This window comes from Micropterus dolomieu, linkage group LG11, assembly GCF_021292245.1.
Source record: "Micropterus dolomieu isolate WLL.071019.BEF.003 ecotype Adirondacks linkage group LG11, ASM2129224v1, whole genome shotgun sequence".
Lineage (NCBI taxonomy): Eukaryota > Metazoa > Chordata > Actinopteri > Centrarchiformes > Centrarchidae > Micropterus > Micropterus dolomieu.
In genome coordinates this window covers 14,874,967-14,886,488 of record NC_060160.1, presented here as the reverse complement: position 1 = coordinate 14,886,488, position 11,522 = coordinate 14,874,967, and positions in this window count along the sequence as shown.

The window sequence follows — 11,522 nt, the reverse complement described above, 5'->3', positions numbered from 1 at the left end:
CATAGTATTATTAGCAGGGCTGCAGAGATTAAATCTATTCTCACTTCTGTTGTCATAGCACTCTAGGCAGCAATAAGCAAGATGAGATGCAGTAATATGCACATTAGAGGGACAGACTCCTCTTCACTGGAAACCAGAGCTACTTTAAGTTCTTCTGAGAGAGAGGTACTTAACAGATTTTTTTTCAGGATGAGTTCAGTGCTTTATCTCATCCAGCCATTTTCTCAGGTGGACATCTCAGTCATCTACGCACATCCATACACAAAATACTACAATAAGCCGAAGCTGCCTAAAAAAGAGGAATGTAGTCCTTACATGTAAATTCATATTTTTTAGATTGAATTATCTATATTCTTGTCCAGACAGTTTTGTTCCTTTTCACAAATGTTTTCTCAAAATTAAAAAATCTCCTTGAACTTGCAATAACTGACTTTTTAACAACCTGGGGGGCAACAGAAACAAGCCATAAACATAAGACAATCTACTTAAGATGGCCAGCTTTTTAGAAAAGATTTACCAATCTGCCAAAATAGCATTCATTTAGAGTATTGTTTCTGTCCAGCTGTGAAATTTAAGGCCAATATTCACTCTCCTTTTAGCTCTGATTTTGGTCTCCACTAACTCCTGGGGAAAATGTCTGACTGGTCCGCTGCTAAATGCTCCAATATATTCACCAGCTAACTTTGTCTCTTTGCTTTCTGGTAGTGGGTAGGTAGCATGCAGTGGGTTTTTTTTAGGAAAACAGCTGCCTGTTGTGTCTAAAAACCAGATAATCAAAGTAGTGAACCAAAATAGTACTTTTGCGGTCCGGAAAACAAAACAAAGAGTTGAAAGACCCTATAAAGCTCAGCAGAGCGGGGGGATGTTAATTCTCTATGGGTTCATCAACAAAAGCAACCATCTTCAGATACAAGAAGCCATGTGGCATTGTTCATATAATAATATTGCTTATAAATGCATAGATCATAAACCAAACCTAGCTCACAACAAGCTTCCAATTTTCTCATTCTTTCATTTATTTTTGTAGCCAGAATTATTGTCCTGATTGAAGGATAATGTCAAGAAAAAATAAGGCCTCTCCCAGTATGATTATTTTTTCAAAGATATGCATAGTTAAGGTTAGTTGTCAAAAAGGAATACATAAAAATGTTTAGAGGCAAACAATGTGATCAAATTTCAAATCATTCTTAATCACATATACTGAGTTTTGTGAGGATTTAATGCATGTTAGTGCTTCTAATAGGTTTTCACGGTATATTACAATGATCATGAGTCTACTGCAGAGACTCAAATAAGCACTATCCATTCAAAAACAGTATGTTGTCACACTTTCAGAAACATCCCCTGTGATCTGATGGTGTCCATCCCCCGCTATGTGATAAATGAGTTTCAGCAAAGAGTGCCACTGAGGTGTGCAAAAACCAAAAGTAATATAGTATGACAGTATGATGCTGAGGCCAATCATCACGTCGACAGAAAGAGGCTGATAGCTCTGGCTTCTGTATGAGAAGTATTTTTCCTTTGGCTTCCAGAGAGGCTCTTTTATACTCATGTCTCTGTCTGTACATGGCTTTTAAATTGTTCTCCCTTATCTAAAGCATAATCTGCAGGAAGTCACAGAATCCCTGCTTATCTTGGCTAATTGTGGATGTCTTTGTGTGTGTGTGTGTGTGTGTAGCAAAGGAGGTGGGGACTTGAGAAGGTGCCAAATGCCGCAGGATGCAGCAAACACATCAGGACAAGAGAGGCGAAGGCCCCGGCAAGACTGACAGACACAATGCTAACATCTGACGGAAACAAACAACACAAGCACATACACAACACCGCATACAGAAACACTCAGGGCATAGGTGATATTTAATCCATCCATCACATTTGAGCCAAAATGCAGATGTCAAGGATTTTCAAACCTTGTGTGTGCACGATTTGGGAGGTAAATGTAAACACTGTTGATTAGTGACATGACAGAATTTCATTATAAGTAAAGGACACTACCTAACAATAGTTTCAACATACTAATTTGACAGAATTTGATGATAATATTTTGTATGTTTCTTTGCCACTTTTTCACTTTTGAAAAAGTCACTTCTCTTTTGTTTGAGGCAACAAACACTGATGTCCACAAGCCGTGCCCTTGAGGGATGTGCAGCATCCAGTTGTGCAACATGAGAGATGGCTCCAAAGGGTGTCTTAAGGAGGTGATAAAAAGGTCTATGACCTTCCCCAAATGAAATCCCCCCCCCCCCCCCCCCCCCGATTTGTGAGCCACAGCCGTGGAAAGTGTTGTTTGAGGGAGAGAGAGTGGGTGGTCTGTCACTGGGTTCATGCACCTTTCTCTCTACAAATAGCCCAAATTTACATCTTTTTAATGGCTGCTGTGTCCACTGGCTGTTGTAAATCAAGAGAGGGGTTTTAACCTCTAGGAGCCAGCATGGGTTAATTCTGGGGGCAACGGCCACTGCCGTTTTGGCCTAGGACCAAGCAAATTGATGCCCTTGAAAACAACAACTGTTAGAGGGCATTTGAGTCACTTTTAGTTTAGTTGGTCTATGTATTGCATATCAATGAAATGATATATAATAATGAAGAGCATGTGAAACAGGGCGTGGAACAATGTATACAAGCCAAACACACATCATATGAGATATGACTTAAAATATGAACTGTTTCAGTCATTTTCTGGTTGCCTCTCAATTACGAAAGCCATGAATCAAATCCAGGAAACAACTGTGCTCGTTTTACCCTTTCCGCTCCATATTCATGCACATTACTCTTCCCACTGGCATTTTCCTCTGCCATCATAAAGGGCATTCACACATCGTGAGATCTCCCGGGCACAAATAAGCAATCAGGGTAAGAGCAACACACCTGGTAAGGCTCAGTGCTTCTCTGTAAGGCCATCAGCGCACCAAGAGAATTGGCTTCCTCGTAATTGAGATCCAGCCAGATTATTCTCATTTGATTGTCTAATGGCCATCTGAATGAGATGACTACCATAATAAGAGTCATATTTGACCAGGCGCTGCAGTAGACCCAAGTGTCAGTCGGATGTTATCCTTCTGTCTTTATATTATTAGAATTTTAAATGTAGCATGAAGATTGTTGGGTTTTTGTTGGATTTTGTCCCCGTAAAAACATTTTTGAAATGGAGGACTGGAGTATAATCAGATTAGAAATAAATCAATTAAATGAAAAGTACAGTATTGCTCTGTTACGCCTGTCTAAAAAAATCTTGACCAACAATACCATTGACTTCACAATGTAAAATGAAGGCGATTGTGATTGATTAGAATTTTCCAAGTGGCAATTTTTGACCTGCCAGACCATAATTCCCATTTGTCATTGCTTCATCATTGTTGATGGGGCTATTTCCGAAGCAATTCTCTGAGCAGAAAAAAAAGGGCTTGACCTTATGCAACAATATAAAACATTGCTTTCCCCACTAACATGATTGTACCCAGATGTAGTGGAGCTCAAATGAAGTTATCGATTATGCTCTTGCAAATATGGTGAGGGAAAGGAATGACACCGTGCTTAGAGATCATCGCACAAATGTTCCCTAAATCACAAAAATGGAAGAGAGGTAGTTACTGGCATGGGCGTCAGCCTTTGCAAGGGTGAGTACTCGTGCATTAACTCAGTGTTTAATCAATGGATAAAACTGTCTATCCATTCAAGTATTGATGTTCTGTATGACAACTGCTTATCCACGTGGAGCAGGGAGACACCAGAGGCCTTTCAATCATCCGCCAGCTGAAATGAGTGCTGAGAGGAAGAGGTGGGGTGAGACACATGAATCTCTGCTACTGGAGTCATGCAGCATGCTCACTTATTCCACTGCCACACTGCAAGTTAAAGCAGAGGAGGAGTCGATCATGTATACCAAGCAGAGGTTCTGCCACTGTGTGAGACTTGGTCATTCCCTTATAATGGCAGTTAACCAATATGGATCCACTCCTTTTCATCAGCTGCTCCTGACCAACAACAATCACTAACAACAGCATAACTGCAATGACCATAATGGTACCCATTCATATCATCCCACACCGGAAAAGGAGGAGGAAGGATGAGAGATAGCACTGGGGCAATCTCTGTCTCTCTCTTGTGATCTCTCAAGCACACGTCTGCATCATCATAGTGGTATTGCGGTATAGACAGTCAGTCCGGTCACCTTATTAACATTGTGTTTGGACACATATTGACCTGACTGCAGTGATGATCAATCTGTGGCAAGGAAAGACAATAATGTAGAGTTCATCCCCACATTATCTCTAAGGCACCTGTGTGTTATACTTGTAGGAAACAATAATCATTTTCCACTGCTATGCCTGGTAACACTAATGATTAAATTAATATAAATTTAATGCATTTGTTATTGACTATAAAGTAAACTACTGGGGGATTTTGCCAAGGGCAGCATATCATAAGCACAAAATGAGTGCAGACATAGATTTATTGAGTCCTAAAAGGAGTCTTATATGATGATGACAGCCTGCGCCCATTCTAATGGGAACAGGATCACTTAGCGTTTGATGACTAATATGGCTTCTTAATCTCCTTAACGCTGTGAACCTATGACAGATCTATGAGATGACGGAACAGACTGGTAACATAATAAAGGCGCCCTTCTTCTCACTCAGCATCTCTCATATTAATATTTTCATCCTGTAATAACTAAAAGCCATTTCATTACTCATTAATCAGTATCTGAAGCCACCGCTTCCCAGTACACATAGAAATATGATCCTATGATTTCACAGGAAGAGCAATGCATAATGACCCTGCAGCTGGCGGGGTAATAAAACACAGTATGCATGTTGTCTGTCAAGAAAACTTACCTTGGCATACCAAAACAACAGACAGGCCAGCGTGATATGCTAGACTCATTCCAAACAGTAAGACACAGACATTGCATCGTCGTCATGTATCTTCCAGGCCTCTGTGACAATCAATACTTAAAACAACAGTTAAAAAATATGTGGAATCAGCATCTATGAACTAAAAGAGTGGCGGAATTGATTTGCAAACGGTTCGCTCAAGCATTCAAGGGATTTTAAACGGTGCACAATATTCCCATGTCATATCACTCATCAAATCTATATCAAGTTGTGGGCATATGAGTTTTGGTGTTTATTAAAGTGAATGACAGGTAAACAGGATAGGTCAGCATAAAACAACGGCATCTGAAAATGTATAGACAACGAATCTGATTTATGCGTATGGTCATCTGCATCCGAAGTTGTGTGTGTGTGTTCATGTATGTGTGTGTGAGGTTTTTTGTGTGTTTAAATCAATGGTCATCCCCTGATACAAGATGGCCTCATAAATCATTGTTTGTTGATCACTTGTCAGGAGGCAGGGGCCTTATGGCATTCTCCTAATTATTCCAGCTCACAGCCCCACTGGATGAATAAGGACTGGAATGCCAAAGCAAATCAAGGCAGTAGACTTAACAGAAATATGGCCATAAAGGTAGTTTAGTTTGGATGGATGAGGTGGGGGTTGGGAATGGAAGTTGCAGGCGCGGGGGTAGGAAGTGTATGTGTGTGTGATATAGCTTGGGCAGGCTTCATTCTAGGGTGCACTGAAGTGAGAAATCTATTGTATGAGATATCAGTCACGCAATTCCAATGTGCTAGGGGACTCTGTCATGACAAGAACAAGCCAGCTGCTTGATTGAAATTGGACAAAAACAACTAAATCCGTTATTGTGACCATTCAATCACGTTTATACCTGGTATGTCTCTTTAAACACAATTTGAACATATCTTTGTTGCCACTCGCTGTCAACTACTCAGTGGTATTACCTTCATGGACAGGTCTGCAATCTATTTGTGTCTCTTGCATCTTAATAATCCATTTCTGTTGTAACTGACATAGATAGCTGACGTTTTCTGGGTTTTTGCATGCTTGCATCAGTAGAGCTAAGAACAAACGTGGGAAGTGGAAAATCCATCAGTATTTGAGTAAGGAACTGTGTAATGACAAATTCTGTCAAACGGTAGGGCTAAGTGGTTAGGGTATAGTATTGGCTTTCAGTGTCATTAACTTTTCAGCAGTAAGCAGGTTTCTGTCGCCACTGACCAAATTGCTTTAAATGCACAGCAATTACACGGTTGAGGCTGGCGTTTAAAAGATGAGTAGGGTATAGTTTCTGTAGTCCTAATGGGATTATTAGTGAGTTTTTATGAGGGGGAACTTTCAGTTCATAGTATTACTGGAAGTGGGATTGTATGTTTCAGGGATATACTGTACCAGCCAGCTGGTCCTCATGATAATTACTGGATTACCCTTTCTAATTAAGAAATCTGTAAAGGGGAGCTTAATAATTCATGGAATCACAATGGCACCATTTCTTATATTACTCTCTCTTCTTCCCTCTTTACCCATTTGGATTTATTTTTTTTGTACCTCAGTGGCTCCCATGTGCTGGCATGGAGTCAGTAACACCTTGTTATTCAGAGTTAAAATGTGTTAGCTTGAGGCTTAAACATGGCCTTAGCATGTTTAAATCATGCTGAGCATATCACAGAGGCCATGCAGGCTGTTCCCGTTGATATATATTTGCAGCATAATGTGTGGTTTTGAAAATCAATGAGCAGTCCTCCTTTGAGAGCAGTTGTGACCCTCATCTCACTACTCCATAAAAATAGTGTATGGCCATCCTGCCACAGAGGTGAGCCACATACAGACACAACATATATGGAAGTACTGTTGCCAGCCCGGGTCTTTTTGTCAGTAAATGCCAGATACATGAGGTGTGTATGAAAAGGATATCAGTTACACACATTCACATCGGAGGGATGTCCAGTGTAAGAAGGACCTTCTCTTGTTGGCCACTGCCTTACTTGCCTATACTTTTTCATTGTCAGAAACAGATCCAAAATATATATCAGCTTTGCCACAGGATAATTTTAAACTATTTACAACCTGCTTACCACCAAGACCTTATAATTTGTACCTTTAACAGGATCGTTATCCTATGTACACATAATGAACAAAACTTAACAATGACAAAAAAAGTAATTATTGATCATGTGCAAATGTAATTTCATTAGGGAACAATTTAAAATCGAAATGAGGACATTAAGTTTGGTGTCCTAAAATCAGACTTAAATGTATTAGTTATAAATTCTAATCCAAATAACTTTATTTGATGAAATAACAGACAACACAAACATCTAAACAAGTTAACACCCAGAAAGAATACACTACACTGTATATGCACACAGTATTCATGATCACAATACTGTGCCAACACCATTATCAATAATCTAACAAATAATATAACTTAAAAAGAAACACTTCATATTGTCTTAGAATAAACTAGAAATATGTTTTGAATGTGTTGGCTATGGTATCTTTGTGTATTTCAGTGGTGTATGAGACAAAATAACTGTTCATATTCTTTATGGTCTTGGATTAGTTATACATGATTTCATCAGGTCCAATTTGAAATCTCTTAAAGAGGGAAACGTAGGTCACTCAGAACACCATCCAACAACAGCACTCAGGCAACAGCATGCATGCCCACGTTTGTCTCCTGTATCTGTGAGGACATTCTCAACTGCCTGTGGGTATTTGTAATGACCCAGTGACAGCATTTCTCTGTTGCGGTGCTCAACGAAATGAATAACTCTGACCAGCCAGGAGAGAAGCAGAGAGAGAAGGCGAGTGAATGGTCGTTGTGTGTGTGTCAGCAGTCTTTGTACGTATCTTTTGTGGGGAGTGGGGCTACATGTCACATCTCCTCAGACAGTATAGCTCCAGTCCCCACCGGCTACAATCTACAACTGCCCAGAACCCCAAGGAGGCCGGGTGCGCTGCATATGTGCCAGTAGCGCATAAAATGTGTCTCCACACTGTCCTGTTTGGACAAGCAGGCCACTTGTTCCTCTGGTCTAGGCCTCAAAGTCTGTCATCATGGGAACACTGGGGAGCCAATAAAATCAACCTATGAATCCTGTCAGGAGGAGATGGCAACTGTCAACCATGTAGTTAACTCCCAGAAGTACAGATTTATTTAGTTATGCCCTGACAATCTTTAAGGTGTAACTTTTGGTGTGCTGTATTTTCATAAATATAACATTTCTCCATAATGGATATAGATTCAGCATGATGCATATGAATTGTTCATCCGCATACATATGAATTATTCAACAGTATGATTCGTTTTGCCCTTTTTTTGGGTTCAACATGCACTGGAGGGCATAGGGGGAGGGAAATTTTTAAGTCCCACTCAGGTCCTGGCACATTTTCATTTAGTCTCTCCTTCTCTGCAAGTTGTCTCTGCATATATAGTTGGACGGAGTCATTAAAATCTACATGCAGTTAATGGACTTTTTGGCAGGAGTTGTCATTTTATAGATGCAATCCTGAGAGAGCATTACTTTGTCTGAGTGTCTCGTTTGCTAATCAGTGAGGTCAAGCATCCATCTGGCAATAGTTTGATGTTTCTGGTTTGTTAAAATATGTATTGCTTTACCAGAAGGACAAGATTATTCAGAAGAATGAAACTGTAAAATGGTGCTACAATTCGGAATAAATACAACTGTTGAACATGAAAAACATTATACATTATGTTGGTGTAATTCAGGGGTGGAGGAGGTATTCAGATCCTTTACTTAAGTTAAAGTACTAATGCCACACTGTAAAACTCCATTAGAAGTAAAAGTTCTGCATTGAAAATGATACTTAAGTAAAGATATGTACAAGTATATTCAGTAAATTGTGTTTAAAGTATGAAAAATAAAGACACATAATGCAGAAAAGTAAAATGTCCCCTGTGAATGTTATACTATTTTATCATTAGATTATCATTATCAGGTGGAGCTGACAATTTTATATAGGACTGCAACAAATTATTTTCCTTATGGATTAATCCCCTAATTATTTTTTCAAGTTGCCAGTTTGACTGGATGTTTGGTTTGTAAAATTTCAGAAAACAGTGTTCGTTTTGTTTGTTTAATGAAAGAATTACAAGGAAGAGTACAACATTCTCACATTGGAGAACTGGAACCATGAAATGCATTTTTACATGAAAAATTACTTAAACAAGTGTCAGTTGCTATTGTTGCTATTCATTTTCTATCAATCAACTAATTAATTAATTAACTAACTGTTTCAGCTTTACTTGTATAGGTACGGTAGTTTACTTCATAACAGACATCATATTTTAAAAGCTCTCCATGTGTTTGGTTTGCAGAAATCTTAATTTGTAAAGTAACCAGAAACAAAAGCAGTAAAAAGCACAATAGTTAAATGTTAAATGTTTTCTTATAAGGTACAGTACCTGAATAAATTTATGTATGTTACATTCTACCGCTGATGTAATTTGACACAAGATTTTTTTATTGTCTCAGTGACTAGAAATCAACATTCTAATATCAACATTTTAATTTTAGAACATAATGGCATGCAGTGATGCATCTGTTTTCAAGAATATTCCTCTCATCCGTTTCTTTGTAAGCACAAACCTATATAGTCATACAGAGCATTTTATTACAGACTAATGCTTTAAAAGTCTCAAAACGTAAATCAAATCTGTTAAACTTCATTCACATTCACATTCATAATTAATTCTAGAAGGGTCTGTGTTATGTTTTTCACGTAGGCTGTGTTGAGGGGGAGGCCTTACAGGAAAACCTTACAGGATAGCAATCATTGGAACCTTAGCCCCACTGGTAAGCAAGCCATGCTTCCTGTATAGGGCCCCAGAGGATTCAGTGTGCTAATTATTTACTGAAGCAGCAATGACTATCAAATGAGACCCTGTGTCGAGTCTAACTGTGAGGGGGTACCCTGACATTGTAACCTGGGTAACATGCAAATAGAAGGAAAGAGGGGGAGGGCAAGAAAGAGAAGGGGGAGGGTGAGCACAGGGTGTATAATGGTTAGAGTGCGTTGGAGGAGTCGAGGTTCACTGGTGAGTCAGTAGAGGTGGGGTCATTGAGGGGCACAGCAACAGAGTATTAGATTTCAGATGCATATGAATGACCAACTGCTGGCTCTGCTCTAGCTTTAGGGGGAAATTGCATGGGCTCCCTTTGAGCTGCAGTTTTGAATCTAGATTACTGCCTGACTTAATCCTGGGGTGGGCAGGTAGGGGGTCATGAATGTCTGCTGCTGGTATCATTAAATTAAAGACTTGCAGAGAGTGGGGTGCCTTTCCTTAACTGAGTTTTATTACAATTACAATACCATGTTACATGTGCCGTGATCGGACCCAGCATGCTCAATGGTTGGCACTATGCTCACTACCAGCTAAGTTTCAAACAAAACATTATATGAGCTCACAGTAAAAAAAAGCAATAACAACAACAAAAAAAAACACACGCACACACGATCCCTGGCTCCAAAAACGGGGGAGGGGGTAAGGCTGTGATCTCAAATCCATGCATCTGGGAAAAAAGCCAAACAGACTTTCCTCAACAGATACACACATGCCATAAGAGTGCACTGAGCTCTACTAATACACCAAGATCCACTCCATTTGATTACAGGGCAACAACATTATCTGGTCAACAACAACATAAACACATACTGAATGATCTAAAGCTATAAAATCAAATTAATAAAAACACACACTCCCATAATCTAATCTGGATTAAAATGTGATTTTGATTTACCACTAACATGCTGCATACATTATGGCCCATTATGACCCAGTTGGACTAACATGATGGGCTTATGCCCTTTTTCTTATTGGAAAGTGTAAGGGCTCCCACAGCTGCTGTAAAGCTCTAAGATAAATATCTAGCCTAGAGTCGCAATTAATTCCAAACAAGGTTATGTAAATCCTAAACTGACCACAATCAGGCCAACCAACTTGTGGGATTCCTCTCTAAACAGAGCGAGGCATCATTACAAGTTGGCTCTAATTACACTGAGCCCATCATTGTGGCTTTTTTTTTTTTTTTACTGAAAAGGCTCCATTTATTTTCTGTCACACATTGAGTGGTGCAAACAGAATGTCCACATTGCACACACTGAACACCCCAAATCTGCAAAATGTCAAGAAGGACACCCCATTCAATTAAGAGTTGGGTTTGAAAAGGGAAGCAGGTGTGCAATCGAGTTTCCTGCCCTCTCACCAGCTAATTCACATGACTGATGCGCGACCTCCAGCAGCTCCCCACAAAAAAAAAAGAAGGACCCTCTCCCAATGAGATCTCACCACGTGTCAGGACATATTCTGGGAGGAGTGATGGAACTGTTTGTTTCTGTGTCGACGAGACAATAGCACCGCCAGCTTAAACTGCTCCCGACAGCCTGCTGTGTCTGCTTTCAGCTCAGTAGCTCCCCCGAACTTATTTTTAATGTCTCTTTGCCTTTGCTAAATAATGAAAACCTGCAATGAAGTTGTGAATGGAAAATTAGGCAGCAGCAGACCGTGCAGGTTACTTGCTTCCAGCTACACACTTATTATCACTTACACCGCCTGTTTTGTATCCAAGCCACATCAAGTTAAATGTGAGTTTAACTCTGGTTCATATGAACAGCAGTTATTTCTGCTTGCCTCT